The following is an 18,257-nucleotide window of genomic DNA, read 5'->3' as shown; positions in this document are numbered from 1 at the left end:
TTTCTTGAGCTCCATGATCACTGCAGATGGTGACAGCAGCCACGAAATTAAAAGATGCCTGCTTCTTGGGAGAAAAGCAATGACAAACCTAGACAGCATCTTAAAAAGTAGAGACATCACCATGCCAACAAAGGTCCGTGTAGTAAAAGCTATGGTTTTCCCAGTGGTGATGTATGGAAGTGAGAGCTGGACCGTAAAGAAGGCTGATCGCCGAAGAATTGATGCTTTTGAATTATGGTGCTGGAGGAGACTCTTGAGAGTCCCATGGACTGCAAGAAGATCAAACCTCTCCATTCTGAAGGAAATCAGCCCTGAGTGCTCACTGGAAGGAGAAGACTCCCTGGAAAAGACCCAGATGTTGGAAAAGATGGAGGGCACAAGGAGAAGGGGACGACAGAGGACAAGATGGCTGGACAGTGTTCGCGAAGCTACCAGCATGAGTTTGACCAAACTGCGGGAGGCAGTGGAAGACAGAAGTGCCTAGCGTGCTCTGGTCCATGGGGTCAGAAAGAGTCGGACACGACTAAACAACAACAACATATCTTAGGAAATCAACATCCTCTAACAGCTAATTCAGATAATTTCCTTTTGAGGTGTTAGTCTGGGGACAAGCCATTTAGGTAATACAAAGGATCATAGGTGAATCTCATTTTCAATGCATGGGCTTCCTCCCTCTCTCAACTGAGAGTTTAGTTTAAAAGACAATGCTAGTTTTTTAGGGGAGTGTTTAGGGACTGCAATTAGGAGTTACTCAGAGGAGTTAGGAAGCAATGGGCTGGAGAGAGAGCCAGAGAGCAATGATACTGCTGCATCTATGAGAGAATCCAGAACCTCTTGGGGTGTGAATGCCGGGTATCCTGCCACTGTAGGTGCGGGTGGTGTATATATAAATAAACCATATATTATAAAGACACCACAGCCTCTACTGTGCCTCATAACATTTCATTACATGAAAACTGTGAACTGTGAATGCAAAATGCATTGTCCATGGTTCTTATCTGATGAGTAGTTCAACAAGGACAAGATGCAGAGGTTTTTTTTGACAGAGCTGAATGGACCGTGCTGGAAGACCAACATAGATGGTGTGCCCCTAGAGAGAAGGAAGATTACCCATTGCAAGAGACAAACCTCTGGAGGAACATGACACACAGAAGTAGGACTGTAAGGATCCACGCTGTGTCTTTGGAGCTGCAAAATCAATTCCATGCTGTCACATTGGACACCAGTTATGGGTCAGAGGAGCTAGGACAGCAGTTGCCGACCTCAGAATACACTGAGGTGGCTGTGAAAGATACTGTGTAGAGAATGATTCCTCCCACCAGTAAAATTAGCCAGAACAAGTGGTCAAGTGGAAGAGATGTGTTTTGCAATTCCTTTGGAAGGTCAATAAGGAGAAACAGGAGTCTGAGAAGGTGATCTGAAGCTGGCATGGGAGGAAAGTCACTGTAGTGGTCATTTATTTACCCACAATAATATATTCTACATTTATAAGTCTCCGTGGTTCAATGGGTCAGTGCATCTGGCTGTAACCAGAAGGTTGGTGGTTTGAACCCACCCAGGGATGGTTGTGTGCAGGATGCCTGCATTCCAGGGGGATGGACTAGATGATCCATGGGATCCCTTCCAATTTTTCAATTCTGTTATTCTGTGACAAAGCAAAAATGTGGCTTTGGTGGGACTTTGCCTGCATGACAGGTCCAAACTCACAAATTGCCCTATCCATTTAAAAATCACAATATTTTTTGGTTTCTACAAATTCCTAGGCAGTGCCAGGCACTCATCACCTGTAAATAGATAAAATTGTTATATTATTTTTAGTAATCTATAATTGGCCTGATAGCATGTATTCTTTGTTGTTGTTGTTGTTGTTGTTGTTGTTTAGTCGTGTCCAACTCTTCGTGACCCCATGGACCAGAGAACGCCAGGCATGCCTGTCTTCCACTGCCTCCCGCAGTTTGGTCAAACTCATGTTTGTAGCTTTGAGAACACTGTCCAACCATCTTGTCCTCTGTCGTCCCCTTCTCCTTGTGCCCTCAATCTTTGAAGAACACAGCAAATCAAACTAGGAACTAGTCACTGTTTAATCATAGTTTCCATTTTTTACCCATACTAGGGAGCTATGGTTATTAACTTTGGAACAAGTCGGAATATTAAACCAGCTTCAACTGTGGTGTAATATCCTGACTTACTCCAAAATTGGTAGCCAGAGTTTCCTTTTTCAGATGAAATGGAAAATTGTTGTTCATAAGTCTTCCTGATTTAATTGTGGTTTATATGAAGGGGAAAGCAATGAGGCTGCGTGTGCAGGGAAAGGATCATGCATAACTCAATCTCAATAAGCTGTGATCGGATCATTCAAGATATAGAGGACAGTCTATTAAGACCACTCAGCTAGATTTGGTGCATTATTGGAATAAGATACAGGATGGAGCCTATGGATTTAGTGAAAATCTCTGTTCCCTTCCACCAGCATGAGTGAATGCTGCTCACAGTGTCTCTGGATCCAAGCCAATGTGATTAATAGATGTGATTGATTCAATTTTAAGGCAATATAAAAATAAGCTTCATATTTAGTATTAAACTTTTTATTTTAAAAAAGAGGCACTTGGTGTTACTTTTTTTAAAATTAAGCATTAAATTTTATGCACTGGTTTGTGCATTTTTATGTAAACACAGCAAATGCGCTGTATGGAGCCTGGGACTCTTCCATCTTTCCCTAAGATAAGACTGAGGTAAATGGAACCTGGTTATGTGCGACTTGCTTCTTTCTTCTCCTAGAAACTGAAATTCCAGGATGTTTGAGGACTTGCTGGATCTGGAATGCAAATCTTAGTCAAGGATTGTTCTACTTCAGGGGAGATTAGGGAACAAAGGAAATGCAATTTGCAAGTGTCCACAAAAGGAAAACGAGACACAACAATTGATCCCCTTGCCCTCTGGAACAGCAAGGCAAACAATTATTTTGATTGCTCATGTTTTTGTATTAGAGTGCAATTCCTTTCTTTTTTCTTTTCTTGTTAAATTATTTGAATATATGTCATTCCAGTTTTAATCATTTGCAACTATTACTACTGCTGTTGTTAAGTAATATTAAGGAACAATAATGCATAGGGAACAATAAGAGATGAAAAGCAATTCATTGTGAATGATTCATTTTACTTTTCACATTATAACATGTCATTTACACTTTTGTCACCATAAAATAAAGCTTGATAATTGAGGCATTGGGTTTCAGAGCAGTTAAGTTTCTGGTTTGGATACAGACTTCTTTCAGTCTTACCACCTGCAGCTTTTTTGTGGGCAGCTTGCCAGAGTAAGGGATTTGCTGGGCTCCTCTTGGTCCAGTCAGTTGATTTACAGTCTTTAATTGCAGAAACACTTTTTGCCTTTAAAAAAAACAAAAAACATTCTCAAGTTTTTATGCTTCAGTTGATCTCTATATGTGAAAAGTACAACTGTACATAGTTTTTTCCTGATGAATTCTAATCAGCTTCAGTTTCAATTGCTTAGAGCTTTGTTACATTGTATATAGTTTAAAGTTAAATAGTTCCATAGTTTAGTGGTGGGGAACCTGCGGTCTGTGTGCCTAAATAGGCTTGCCAGCCCTCTTGATGCGACCCACAAGGCCATTTTGAGTAAACAGTGCCCAGGTGTCATACACTGGACATCATATGACATCAGACATGCAAACATTCAGGACATAGTTGCAAATAAGCCTCCTGCTATCAGAACTCCCTTGGATAGGATGTCACCTGGGAAAACACCCTTCTGGCTGGACCTCAGGTGGTATGGAGTCCTCAGAGTTCCATCTGGGGTACTCACTGGATGCCACAGGATCCTGCTTCACTTCTTAAGAACCATCAGCTCTGGTGGTTCCTGACACTGTGAATTCAGTATGTTAGCTATTACCTACAAAGCCCTAAATGGTTATGACCTGGTTACTTGAGGTACCACTTTATCCTCTTTTAACGTGTCCACCCCCTGCAGTTGTTATCTGAGGCCTTGACACATGTTCCTTTGACTTCAGTTGATTGATTGATTGATTGATTGATTGATAGAGAGGCAGGACAAGGCCCTTCAAGTGCTGCCTTCTGGCACTCGTTTCTCCAGCCAGTCCAGCTGGCTCAATCCTTGTTGGTTTTCTGGCACATAATGAAAACATTTTTTATGTTTTTAGGTTGTGCTGAGCTTTCATTATTCCTCCCCTGCTATGAGTATGTTTGTTTGCCAGCACTTGTTAGCTTTCTGTTTTAAAATTGTATAATGGGGATTTCTCCTAAACTTCAGATTTTTGTGTTGTACAACTACACAGTCTGTTGGCGACAGGGGGAGAGAGAGAATTGTCACTCCAGCAGTTAATAGCTTTCATTAAGATGTACTTTAATCTTAGCTGAAAACGGTCATCCTAGAAAGGATTCTGATCTGTTTTGTTTGTTTGGTGCCATGGTGGGAGATGACTACCCAGATTCAGGCACCATCCCAGCTTGTGTGGTACTGATCCCTTTATCTGTTTTAAGAAAACCTTTCTCTTTTCTCACCCAAAGAGTTGAGCGAACAAATGAAAGGAGATTCAAGTCACTCACAATGTCCACCTCCCCATAGTTTGTAGACAGAGCTCCTTCTTCCCCCAACATGTGAAACAATGAGATAGCAATGAGAAACAATGAGATAGCTCACCTTCGATGGCTTCTTTCAATTCAAATGCTATACCTTTCCCTGCATGCTGTTGCTCCCTTTTTCTACTCAGCACTTCACATCCTGTGTACCTATAGGGAAATAAAGAAAAAGCACATATAGTTCTCCAGTTCAACTTTTGACCAGAGGTGCATGCTTCCCATTACAGGCACTAATTATACAACTGTATTTAATCAGCAGAATCTTCTGTCTTTACAGAAGTTAATGAAAACATATTTGTAAGACTTCTTTCTTAATCATCTCATCTATATTTATACCATACAGCTGTGCATAGTTATTGAGGGAAGCATTGATAAATATGTATAACAACAGTACAAATGAGCAGCTAGGCATATTTTGTTATTATGAATACTTAAAGCATTAAGTTATCTCTGTCTTACAGTGTGTTTGGGCTGCTCAAATAGTGGCCCAAGGCCAGAAAACATTTTACAATTACCCAACAATTAAGCCTTGTGACCAATTGAATTCACTTTTTTAAAACGTCTGTGGAGCAAGTGCCCCAAGGCACTGTGCATGAGCAACATTAAAATAACTACAGTTTCTGAATAAGTGTCAAGTAAACATCAGTGCATGTCTTGGTGGCTGTAGCAGATAAAAAAGTTAAATGCAGTTACACACACACACACACACACACACACACACACAAATAGGAAAGTCACACCTTTAAGATAGTATCATAGAATCATAGAGTTGGAATAGACCACAAGGGCCATCGAGTCCAACCCCCTGCCAAGCAGGAAACACCATCAGAGCACTCCTGACATATGGTTGTCAAGCCTCTGCTTAAAGACCTCCAAAGTAGGAGACTCCACCACACTCCATGGCAGCAAATTCCACTGTCGAACAGCTCTTACTGTCAGGAGATTCTTCCTAATGTTTAGGTGGAATCTTCTTTCTTGTAGTTTGGATCCATTGCTCTGTGTCCGCTTCTCTGGAGCAGCAGAAAACAACCTTTCTCCCTTCTCTATGTGACATCCTTTTATATATTTGAACATGGCTATCATATCACCCCTTAACCTCCTCTTCTCCAGGCTAAACATGCCCAGCTCCCTTAGCCGTTCCTCAGAAGGCATCGTTTCCAGGCCTTTGACCATTTTGGTTGCCCTCCTCTGGACACGTTCCAGTTTGTCAGTGTCCTTCTTGAACTGTGGTGCCCAGAACTGGACACAATACTCCAGGTGAGGTCTGACCAGAGCAGAATACAGTGGCACTATTACTTCCCTTGATCTAGATGCTATACTCCTATTGATGCAGCCCAGAATTGCATTGGCTTTTTTAGCTGCCGCGTCACACTGTTGGCTCTTGTCAAGTTTGTGGTCAACCAAGACTTCTAGATCCTTTTCACATGTACTGCTTTCAAGCCAGGTGTCACCCATCTTGTATTTGTGCCTCTCATTTTTTTTGCCCAAGTGCAATACTTTACATTTCTCCCTGTTAAAGTTCATCTTGTTTGTTTTGGCCCAGTTCTCTAATCTGTCAAGGTCGTTTTGAAGTGTGATCCTGTCCTCTGGGGTGTTAGCCACCCCTCCCAGTTTGGTGTCATCTGCAAATTTGATCAGGATGCCCTTGAGTCCATCATCCAAGTCGTTGATAAAGATGTTGAATAAGACCGGGCCCAAGACAGAACCCTGTGGCACCCCACTAGTCACTCTTCTCCAGGATGAAGAGGAACCATTGATGAGCACCCTTTGGGTTCGGTCAGTCAGCCAGTTACAAATCCACTGAGTGGTAGCATAGTCAAGACCGCATTTTACCAGCTTCTTTACAAGAATACCATGGGGCACCTTGTCAAATGCCTTGCTGAAATCAAGGTAGGCTACATCCACTGCGTTCCCTTCATCTACCAGGCTTGTAAAAACGAGATCAGGTTAGTCTGACATGACTTATTTTTCAGAAATCCATGCTGACTATTTTTTTTTTTTTAAATACTTTTTATTATATTTTCTTCATCATACACAACCAAAAAGAAAAGCACAACCAAAAAAAGACATTAAAAGTTAGACAGAAGAAGGAAAAATAAAGAGAGAAAAGTGAAAGAAAAGAAAAAACACATACGTTGCATCGACTTCCCTCCCTCCTGATTTCGGGTTTCTATTTTTAATAAAATCATATTACAGCTGGTGTTAGTTTTTAGTTTATAACATCGGAAGAGTTAAATCGAACCTACTGCAGTTGTTGTGTTACCAGAGTTGCCTTCACTATATACCATAAATTTATTCCAATCCTCTTTTAACTTTGTATTTTTTTGATTTCTGATTCTTTGCGTCATTCTTGCCAATTCTATAAAATCATATAATTTCAGTTGCCAATCCTTCACCGTTGGTGTAATTGGGTTTTTCCAGTTTTGGGCGATTAGCATTCTAGCCGCAGCTGTTGCGTATTGGAACAGGGTTTTGTCTTTTTCTGGTATTTCTTTTCCAACCATCCCTAGTAAAAAGGCCTCTGGTTTCTTGGGAAATGTGAGTCTAAGTATTTTTTTTAGTTCATCATATATCTGATTCCAAAATTTTTTTATTTCCTCACATGTCCACCACATATGTATAAAATTCCCTTCATTTGTTTTACATCTCCAGCAGGCCTTGTTACCGGTCTTGTACATCCTATTTAATTTTTCTGGTGTTAAATACCATCTGTATATCATCTTTTCTAGATTTTCTCTAATTGCCACACTTGCTGTGAATTTTATTCCCTGATTCCATAGCTTCGACCATTTCTCGTATTCTATGTTGTGTCCCAAGTCTCTAGCCCACTTTACCATAACCTCTTTAGTTTCTACATCTTTTGTATCCTCTTCCAATAAAATATTATACAATTTGGATAATAATTTAGATTTGCTTTCAATTATTTCGATTTGGAATTTTGATTTCTTTTCATTCATTCCTACTTTCTTGTCTTCCGTCCATCTTGCATTGATCTGATGGTACTGTAGCCAACCCTTCAACTTTCCTTTCAGTTCCTCATACGGTTTTAATTTCCAATTTTCATGGGAGCGTGTCAATAAATCTTCGTATGTTAAGTTTTTCTCATCCAGATTTGTTTTTTTAACTGATAAGATGTCTATTGGGGACAGCCACCAGGGTGTTCTTGGTTCTAACAGTTTTTTATTTCTTTCCCAAACTTCATATAATGGCCCTCTAATGATATGATTTGAAAAACCCTTATGTGTTTTTCCTTTATTTAGCCAAAGGTATGCGTGCCAACCCCACCTGTTGTCTACACCTTCAAGTTCCAACAGATCCGTGTTCTCCAAAGTTATCCAATCTTTCACCCAACTTAGGCAAGCAGCTTCATAATATAATTTTAGGTTGGGTACCGCCATCCCCCCTCTCTCCTTTCGGTCTGTAAGTAGTTTGTATCTGATCCTTGGTCTTTTTCCCTGCCATATAAATCTTGAGAGTGCTTTCTGCCAATCTTTAAATATTTTGGTCCCTCTAATGATCGGGATATTCTGAAAAAGGAACAACATCTTGGGGAGAGTGTTCATTTTTATCGCCTCCATCCTACCGAGCCACGAGAGGTTAACTCTGCTCCAAACATCCAGATCTTTTTTAATTTTATTCCAGGTCGTTGTATAATTATCTTCAATTAAATTTATATTTTTAGGTGTAAGCCAAATACCTAAATATTTTACTTTTTTAGTCACTTTAATTCCATGTTGGCTCTCTAAATTTTCTTTTATATCATTTCTCAAATTCTTTGTTAATATTTTGGTCTTTGATTTATTCAGTTTAAATCCTGCTAATCTGCCATATTCTTCTAATATTTCCAGCGCCTTTTCGATGCTCCCTTGCGGTTCTTCTACGGATAACATCAAGTCATCTGCGTAGGCTTTTAGTTTGAACTCTTTTGATCCTATCTTGATCCCTTTGATCTCTGGTGTTGATCTTATATTATTTGCCAAAACTTCTAAAACCGTAATGAATAAGAGCGGTGAGAGGGGGCAACCTTGCCTGGTTCCTTTTTCAATTTGAAACGTGTTTGTAAGATTGTTATTTATCACCAGTTTGGCAGATTGGTTTGAATATATTGCCTGTATTCCTCTCAGGAATTCTCCCTCTATCCCGGCTTCTTCCATGGTCTTTAGTAGAAACTGCCACGAGATATTATCGAACGCCTTTTCGGCATCTATGAAAATCAAGGCCGCTGGTATGTTGTTGTTAGTTTCCAGATATTCGATTAGGTTTATAGTGTGTCTCACATTGTCCTTCAGGAATCTATTTGGTAAAAAACCTGCTTGGTCTTTGTGAATTAAGTTCGATAGGCACTTTTTTAATCTATTTGCCATAATATCGGCGTATATTTTGTAATCGTTGTTCAATAGGGATATTGGCCTGTAATTTTTAATACACATTTTATCTACATCCGGTTTTGGAATTAATGTTATGAAAGCTTCCCTCCACGACTCAGGTATTTTCCCTCCTCTCAAGATGTTGTTCATTGTATCACAGAGCACCGATGATAGTTGATTTCCTAAGACTTTATAATATTTGGCCGAAAGGCCATCTGGGCCTGGAGCTTTTCCTGCTTTCATTTTTTTTATAGCATTTTGAACCTCTTCTATGTTAATGGGTTTGTTTAGTTGAAATCTTTCTTCCTCCCCGATGGTCTTTCCTTTGTGTCTTTTTAGATATCTTTCTATTTGCGTTAGGTCCTCTTCCCCCTTCTTATATAATTCTTCATAGAATTCCAAAAATTTCTTTTGTATTTTAATTGGATCTACTATCAGATCTTCCTCTACTTTTATTTTATTTATCATATTCTGTTTCTGTCTTTTTCTCAATTGCCAGGCCAAAAATTTCCCTATTTTGTTCGCTGACTCAAAGTATCTTTGCTTCATTAGTTTGATTTTCCATTCAATTTCTTGACTTGTCAGCATTGAATATTGTGTTTGTAACATTTTTATTGCTCGGATACTTTGTTCATCCTTCGGGTGATCTGTTAATTTTTTCTCATGCTCTCTTAGCTGCTTAAGTATTTCTTCTTTCTTCTGCTGTCTTATCTTCTTCTTGTAGTTGTTTTGCTGAATAAATAGACCTCTTATCACCGCCTTACTAGCGTCCCAGACCACTTCTATGCTTGTTCCTGTATTTAGATTTAAGTTAAAATATTCTTTTAGGGTGGTTTTGGCCTTTTCAATAACATCGTCATTTTCTAATAGGTATTCATTTAATCTCCATCTGAAACTTCCCTGTGTTATCCCTTTAATTTCCAAAGTTGTCATATTATGATCCGAAAATGTTCTTGGGTGAATTTCGCAATTTATTGTTCTTAGGGTAAGTGCTCTCGAGGTCCAGATCTGATCTATTCTGCCCCAGCTTTTATGTGCTTCGGAAAAGAAGGTGAACTGCTTTTCTATTGGGTGTTTGTATCTCCATATATCTATTAAGTCTAGGTTTTCTTCCAAATCTTGGAATGATTTCGGCAACTTTCCTTGATTTTGTTTTCTATTTTCCGTTTGTCTATCCCTTTCTGGTGACGGCACCGCGTTGAAGTCTCCCAATAGAATCGTCTTGTTGTCATCTAACTCTAATAATACTTGTTCTAATTTCTTGAAAAACTCAGATTTGTTTGTATTTGGGGCATAAATATTAACTACATTAATCTTTTCTCCCTGGAAATTGATTTGAACCCCTAGTATCCTCCCCTCCTCATCCTTGTATATCATTTTTGGTTCCCATTTTTCCTTCACATATACTACCACCCCCTTTTTTTTTTCTTCCGTAGAGTTTATAAATTCTGTGCCCAAGAGTTTGTTTGTTAAGACATGTTTATGCTTTTTAGCTACATGAGTTTCTTGAATACAGATTACATCCGGTTTTTCCTTTTTCAACACATTTGCAATTTTATTCCTTTTAGCTTTTTCGTTCAAACCGTTTACATTCCATGTTACGATTTTAAGGTTCATTATCACTTTTATCTACTAATGAGTCAGTAATTTCCCGGTTTGGTTTTTGTCTGTTTAGATTCGGGTGGTTTTGTCTTCTGTTTGTTCTTCGACCTCTTCCTCCTCCTCCTCCTCCCCCCCCTCCCCCTCGTCCCCTCCTCCCCTGGCTCCTCCCTCCCTCTCTAGTCTCTCCTCTAGACACCCCTCCCTTCTTTCTTCCCTCTCTCCATCCCTCTCCCCATATCTTTCCTCTACCCCCCCGAGGTCCTTTTCATATCTACGTAGAAATTTACTGACTTCCTGATTGTCAGTTATCTTAAATCTTTTCCCTTTGTAAAAAAAGGAAATCCCTTCTGGGAATTCCCATCTGTGTTGTATGCCATTTTTCCTTAAAATGCCGACTATTTGTTTGTAGCCCTCTCTTTTTCGAAGTAGTCTAATTGGGATTTCTTTGAGGATAATAATTGGTTTTCCATCGATCACCAATTTCTTCTGGTAGCTCTCCCTCAAAATCATATTTCTCATGTCTATCGATCTAAAGATCACTAGGCAATCTCCTGGGACTTTTTTCAATCTATTTTGTTTGGGTCTTATTTTTATTCTAAAAGCGTTTTCTATTTTTTGCGCAACCTCTTCTTCTTTCAATACAAGCCAAGTCGCAAGTTCTTTAGTCATTTTCCCTTTTATGTCTTCCTCTCTTTCTTCCCCTATTCCTCTGAATTTTAGGTTTAACTGCTTTTGTTTCATCTCCATCAAGGCTAGGTTGTCTAACACCTGTTCTTGAGTTTTACTCAATTCTCCAAAATTTTCTTTAGTTTTTTCAGCTTCTTTTCTCTGGTCTCTCAAATCTTTTTGCATTTTTTTATTTAGTTCTTCTAAAGACTTTGTTTTGACTGTTAAATCTTTTATTTTGTTTGAGAGTTCCCCTGTAACAGCTTCAATCTTTTTATCAAAGGATTCCTGCATCTCTCCTAACTTTTTTTCTATACGTGTCTCATTCTGTCTGAATTCCTCTTTTATTTTCAGCCATAATGCATCTAAATCTTTTATTTCCTCTTGCCTTGAAATTCTCCTATCCATTGGTGTTCCCACAGCCTTCTTTCCGTCTCTCCCCGTCATCTGCCCACCCCCCTCTCCTCCCCGCCACCCACCCCTCACAATGAGTTAATTTAAGGGTTTTTTAAAATTTCACCGGCAGGACATGCAATCTTAGGTATTTTAGATATCACAAAAACAGTTACGTTGACCTGTTCCCTGAATTCAAACAATATTTATGTTAATGATGTTTTTTAGGTCAACGTAGAACTGAATTTCCGTTGAGTAATAAAGGTGTAAAAAAGCCAAAAATAAAAGAAGGGGGAAATGCTAGGATATGCTGGAGGTATGACCCAAAGGAGAAGCAATAGAAAAGCAATAGAAAAGTTAATACAGTCTAAGTAAATCAGGTGATATGAAGGTGATATGAAAGCTTCTCTTTTGGTTTTCAGCCACTTGTTTGGCTTAATCCATTCCCCTGTAAAATAGGTTCTTGTCCTATTTTCACTGGGTCAGCCGCGTGTAGTGTTGCTGCCTGGATATGTAAGCAAGGGTTCTTATCCTATTAATATTTCCTTAAATACAGCCAACAGTCAAAGGGCTTGAAAATAGGGGAGGTGGGCATGGGAAGGGGAAGGGGAGGGACAGGAGGAGAGGGGGGGTAACAAAGGGGCAGACGCCGAAACAGAGATTCCTGGAGTTTCGGGGTTTCTCTGCCAAGTTTGGATTTCTCCAAGAAGGGGGGGGGGAGTTTAAACTCAAAAAAAGAAAAGGAAAAAAAAAAAAGAAAAGTTTAGTCCCAGTCTCAAAAAAGAGAGGTCTAATCCCAGTCTCAACAAGAAGAGGCAAAAAAGCGGCTAATTCAGCGGCGCAGGTTCAATCCAAAAAGAAAGAGGCAAAAAGATCCTTCCCAGTCTCTAAGTCCTTTGCGGAGATCGGTTTCAGGTAGGTCCAACCGGACAACCCCCCAGATAGAAGCAAGCTGTTTCTTCTCCCACACAGGGGCTTGCGCACTGTGTTCCTTTTAATATTAAACAGTATGGCAACAGGCTACAAAAGCTGAGAAGCCACAGAAGCTGGAGAGCCAAAAAGAATGCAGGTACAGCAGGTCGGGGTAGTTTTAATCCGTCATGTGAGTTTACGGAGCGTTCTAGAGTTTCTCCGTTCGCTCCTCCCGATTTCCCCTTCAAATTTCTATCCAGCTCTCCGATAGTCCACTTTTTCATACAAAGTCTCTAGAATTTCCTTTCATTTGTACACTTCTTTTAGTAGTTACTTTACTTTGCCCCGCGGAATCCCTGGCGGGGACTTCCCTCTCTTTGTTCTACAGCGGGTGAAGCTTGTTACTTTGTCTCGCTCTTCCGATTAGCTTCCCAGCGCCATCTTAACCCCGAAATACAGGTCGGGCTCCTTAACTTAATCCATTAACATCCACTGCACCTTAAGGTCTATTTGTCTGATTTTTACAGTTCAGCATTTATCTTTCAATTCCAAAGGCAGCAGTTCTGAAAAATTTCGGAAGTCTGTCGCCACTTTTCAGCGGGGGCTCGAGACATAGCTGCGCGGGGTCGCAGAGCTTACCGGAATGCGTCTCTCGGTCCCATTGCTTCAGAATCCTCCCCAGAATAGAGAAGAATCCAAAAGGCTCGGACCTCTCCGACGCTGCTGGCAGCACTTCCTACCAGGGGGCCCCCCTGGAAGTTTTGGGGTCGCAGTGCCTTTGCGTTGCCCCTCAAAACCCCCGCGCAGTTCGGGGAAGTCGCACAGCAACTTCTCCGCGCTCCCGTACTGCTGGCGATCCAAACCGGAAGTTGAGAAATCCATGCTGACTATTGGTGATCACAGCATTCCTTTCTAGGTGCTCACAAACTGTTTGCTTAATGATCTGCTCCAGAATCTTGCCTGGTATTGATGTCAGACTGACTGGGCGGTAATTATTTGGGTCCTCTCTTTTCCCCTTTTTGAAAATAGGGACAACATTTGCCTTCCTCCAGTCTGCCGGGACTTCGCCTGTTCTCCAGTAATTCTCAAAGATGACTGCCAGTGGTTCTGAGATCACATCTGCCAGTTCTTTTAATACTCTTGGATGCAGTTCATCTGGCCCTGGAGACTTGAATACATCTAAACTAGCCAAGTATTCTTGTACTATCTCCTTAGTTATTCTGGGCTGTGTTTCCTCTGCTGAATCATTTGCTCCAAATTCTTCAGGTCGGGCATTGTTTTCTTTATCGGAGAAGACTGAGGCAAAGAAGGCATTGAGGAGTTCAGCCCTTTCTGTGTCCCCTGTTTGCATTTCACCATCTTCTCCTCTGAGTGACCCCACTGTTTCTTTGTTCTTCCTTTTGCTACGGACATACCCATAAAAACCTTTTTTGTTGCTTTTAACCTCTCTAGCAAGCCTGAGTTCATTCTGTGCTTTAGCTTTTCTGACTTTGTGTCTACATGTGCTGGCTATTTGTTTGAATTCCTCTTTGGTGGTTTCCCCCCTTTTCCATTTTTTGTACATATCCTTTTTTAATCTTAACTCAGTTCAAAGTTCTTTAGATAGCCACCCTGGCTTCTTTAGGCACCTTCCATGTTTCCGTCTCATTGGTATTGCCTGACGTTGTGCTTTTACTATCTTCCTCTTAACAAACTCCCAGCCATCATGAACTCCCTTTCCTTTTAGTATTACTGTCCATGGGATCTCACCCAGCACTTCCCTAAGTTTTATGCAGTCGGCTTTCTTAAAGCCAAGAAATTGAGTCCTAGTATGCTTGGCTGCTCCTTTCCGCTGTATAGTAAACTTCAGAAGAGCGTGATCACTCGCGCCTAATGATCCTTCCACTTCTACCCCACTAACCAGGTCATCAACATTGGTTAGGACCAGATCTAAAATGGCTGTTCCTCTTGTTGCTTCTCCCACTTTCTGGACAATGAAGTTGTCTGCAAGGCCAGTGAGGAATCTGTTTGACTTTATGCTCTTGGCTGAGTTTGACATCCAACAAATATCCGGGTAATTGAAGTCCCCCATTACTACTATCTCTCTTCCTTTTGCATGCTTGGCCATCTGTTCCAGGAAGGCATCATCTATGTCCTCCGTTTGGCTTTGGGATCTATAGTAAACTCCCACAGTGAGGTCTCTGTTATTCTTCTCTCCCTTAATTTTGACCCAAATGCTCTCACTTTGGCTTTGAGGTTCTAAATCTTAGATTTCTTCACAGGTATACACATCCCTGACATATAACGCCACTCCTCCTCCTTTCTTGTCTGTTCTGTTTCTCTGAAATAGATTGTATCCCTCCATTATTACATTCTAATCGTGGGACTTATCCCACCAGGTTTCAGTGATGCCTATTATGTCATATTTAGTTTGCTGTACCAAGAGCTCAAGCTCATCTTGTTTATTTCCCATGCTTTGCACATTAGTGTACAGACATTGAAGTCCATTAATCATTCCCCCGTGTCTCTTATTTAAGGATTTTTTCCTCCCACCACTAGGTCTGCGTGCTGTTTGCTCCATTTGGTCTATGACATTTGGATGATCATCTTCATCAATTGATAGACTCCTACCTTCAGGAGCACTGTCTCCCTCCCCCACATTAGTCAGTTTAAAGCCCTCCTGATGAGGTTTCTGAGATTTTTGGCAAAAACATTCCTCCCAACCGTTGTGAGGTGCAGACCATTGCTTGCCAGAAGTCCATCTTCAAGAAATTGCAGTCCGTGATCTAAGAATCCAAACCGTTCCTGTTTACACCATTTGCGAAGCCAGCTGTTCACTTCCACTATTTAATGTGGAAGATATTCATTAGACTGGCAGACTGACCTAACAGATAAAGAATAGGAAGATTTTGCATGGAGGAGGGAGATACTTTGTAAAATTATACTGAATGTTCCAAAGGCTTAAGCAATAGCTTAATTTGATATAGTGCCATATCTGAAGCTAAATTTCTCAGGAAAAATAACACTATGGATTGAAATCACGTGCAGGAACTAGGAAATTGGTGTGTAAAGTGCAGTCCATTCAGAGCAAGTTCTCGCCTAGGTTTCCTTTCAGTTTCAGTTTTAGGTTTTTAAAATCACATAGCATCTCAGAATTTCTAGGGGGTGGTTTTTTTGCCTTCATGTAAGATTGCTATTATGTAGCAGTTGTGTATGTTTGCATGGACATCCATAGGCCACAAATGAAACAATTCCCAACCAGTGCACAGCAGGAAAGAAAGAAAGAAAGAAAGAAAGAAAGAAAGAGAAAGAAAGAAAGACAAGACATAAACGTTTGTCTTCAGTTCTTATCCCTCATGAGATTAAGGCTTTATACTAATTGCATAGTTTACAAAACAAGGTTCTAGGCCTAGGAAGTCCAAGAAAGTAGCCTTCTGCTACAGTGGAAGGTCATTCACCTCCACAACAGAGAAAGAAATGGAAATACAGTGGTTCCTTGGGTACCACCGAATTTAATTCGTTCCGGAGGTCTGTTCTTAACCTGAAACTGTTCTTAACCTGAAGCACCACTTTAGCTAATGGGGCCTCCCGCTGCCGCTGCGCCGCCACTGCACGATTTCTGTTCTCATCCTGAAGCAAAGTTCTCAACCTGAGGTACTATTTCTGGGTTAGTGGAGTTTGTAACCTGAAGTGTATGTAACCCGAAGCATATGTAACCCAAGGTACCACTGTACATAAAACTGACATCATTTGCAACAAGCAGTTCTGTTACCAGACCTTCATGTAATCTTTCATCTAATTATTATAATTGGAAGTCATTAGATGTAGATACAATTATACCTGCAAGTGTTACCCCCCAGAAACAATTATGCCACTTTATGTTTTTGTGGTCTCACAAATAGACATGTGCTTACACCTAAACAGTATTAACATACATCTGGAGTCTAGCTATATTAATAATCTGCATGTGGGAATCAGCTTTGCATATGTGTGCATGCTTTGGCCTTACCCACTGCCTTAATTCAGTCCCTCAACAGTTTTCTGAGAGGGAATGCGGTCCTCCTTTATAGGGCAGGTAGGTTTATCACCCTTGATTTAGACATAGATATGCAAATAGTACACTCTACTGTACTAATATATTTAGAGCAGCCATCTCCAAAATTGTGTCTTCCAGATGTTTTGGACCACAGCTTCCATTTTTTCTAGCCATTGGTCATGCTGTCTGGGGTTGGTTAGGATTTGTAGTCCAAAACATCTGGTGGACTCAAGTTGAGGAACACTGCAGTAAAGTGGATAAAACTGGAATCTTAATAGGCACCAAACAAATTTTGTAACGCTTTAAGAACTTTTGGATCAGATTATATTTATTAGCCCTTTCAAAGCAGCCTTGCAAAAATGAAGATTTGATCACAGTTTTACCCTTTTCACTCCAACATTATATTTTGTATGGCTAAAACTTATGCCCGGGAATTAATCAACCAATTATTTCATGCAGGAGCAGCTCTCCAAATTGACTTATTTTGACTTATTTTTGATAATAGGATTTTATCTCTAAAAATGGTGTTAGCATTATTATTGCTCTTACCCAGCTAGTGCCATTTTAAGGAGAGGGAACCCTAGGGGGAAGGGTCATAGCTTCATAAGTAGTTGTTGTTGTTGTTTAGTCGTTTAGTCGTGTCCGACTCTTCGTGACCCCATGGACCAGAGCACGCCAAGCATAAGTAGAGCATCTGTTTTGCATGCAAAAGGTCTCAGTTCCCCAACATATGACATTCCTGGGAATGACTTCTGTCTGAAATCAAGTATATTACTCAGGTATATTCCTTAAGAGTCTAGGTTTGTTTTTTTGTTTTTTTAAAGTGAATCTATCAAGATTCTGACCGGTAACTAAAAAGCAGATTTTTGTTAAATTATGGATACAGTGGTACCTCGGGTTACATACGCTTCAGGTTACAAACGCTTCAGGTTACACACTCCGCTAACCCAGAAATAGTGCTTCAGGTTAAGAACTTTGCTTCAGGAAAAGAACAGAAATCGTGCTCTGGTGGCGCGACGGCGGCAGCAGGAGACCCCATTAGCTAAAGTGGTGCTTCAGGTTAAGAACACTTTCAGGTTAAGAACGGACCTCAGGAACGAATTAAGTACTTAACCCGAGGTACCACTGTATGCATTTAAGTTCTGCTAATGCATCTCATAACAGGTCTTATGTATCCTCTATAGGTTTTTAAATTTCTCTCTACCAAAATGGTATTGAAGCAATTTATTCAGAACAAAAAGCTAAATTGATAGTAAACAATGTGGTGACAGAGGAGATTAAAATTGAAAAAGGGACACGACAGGGATGCCCCCTATCACCCTTGTTATTTATTTCTGTCCTGGAGGTGCTGCTGAACTTGATTAGGAAGGACCAACAGGTGGAAGGAATACAGGTCGGAGAAAAACAATATAAATTGAAGGCCTTTGCAGATGATTTGGTTTTGACAGTACAGGAGCCAGAAACCAGTACAAAAAGAGCCTTAGAGTTAATTTCTGAATTTGGTCGGGTGGCGGGATTTAAGCTGAACAAACAAAAAACCAAGGTTTTGGCAAAAAATATGACTTCTTCAGAAGTAGATGGGTTTCAGAAGGAAACAGAATTAAACGTGGTAACAAAAGTGAAATACCTGGGGGTTAACTTGACTGGAAGAAATTTAAATTTGTTTAAAGACAATTATGAAAAATG

The 18,257-nt window shown here is 40.3% G+C and overlaps 1 protein-coding gene and 1 long non-coding RNA gene across 8 annotated transcripts in view; both read left to right on the top strand.

The window, feature by feature from the left end:
- The window catches only part of LOC309528318, a 66,773-nt gene extending 49,526 nt beyond the window's left edge, over nucleotides 1-17,247 (top strand). Inside the window, exon 3 of the long non-coding RNA XR_014217655.1 lies at nucleotides 17,180-17,247. This is a non-coding gene — a long non-coding RNA (uncharacterized lncRNA). The remainder of the gene's footprint in view (nucleotides 1-17,179) is intronic.
- MACROD2 (mono-ADP ribosylhydrolase 2) overlaps nucleotides 1-18,257 on the top strand; it is a 1,043,571-nt gene that overhangs the window by 109,401 nt on the left and 915,913 nt on the right. The gene's annotated exons all lie outside the window — the stretch shown is intronic.

Source organism: Podarcis vaucheri (genome assembly GCF_965113315.1).
Source record: "Podarcis vaucheri genome assembly, chromosome: 3".
Classification (NCBI taxonomy): domain Eukaryota; kingdom Metazoa; phylum Chordata; class Lepidosauria; order Squamata; family Lacertidae; genus Podarcis; species Podarcis vaucheri.
This window is presented reverse-complemented; position numbering and strand designations above follow the sequence as displayed.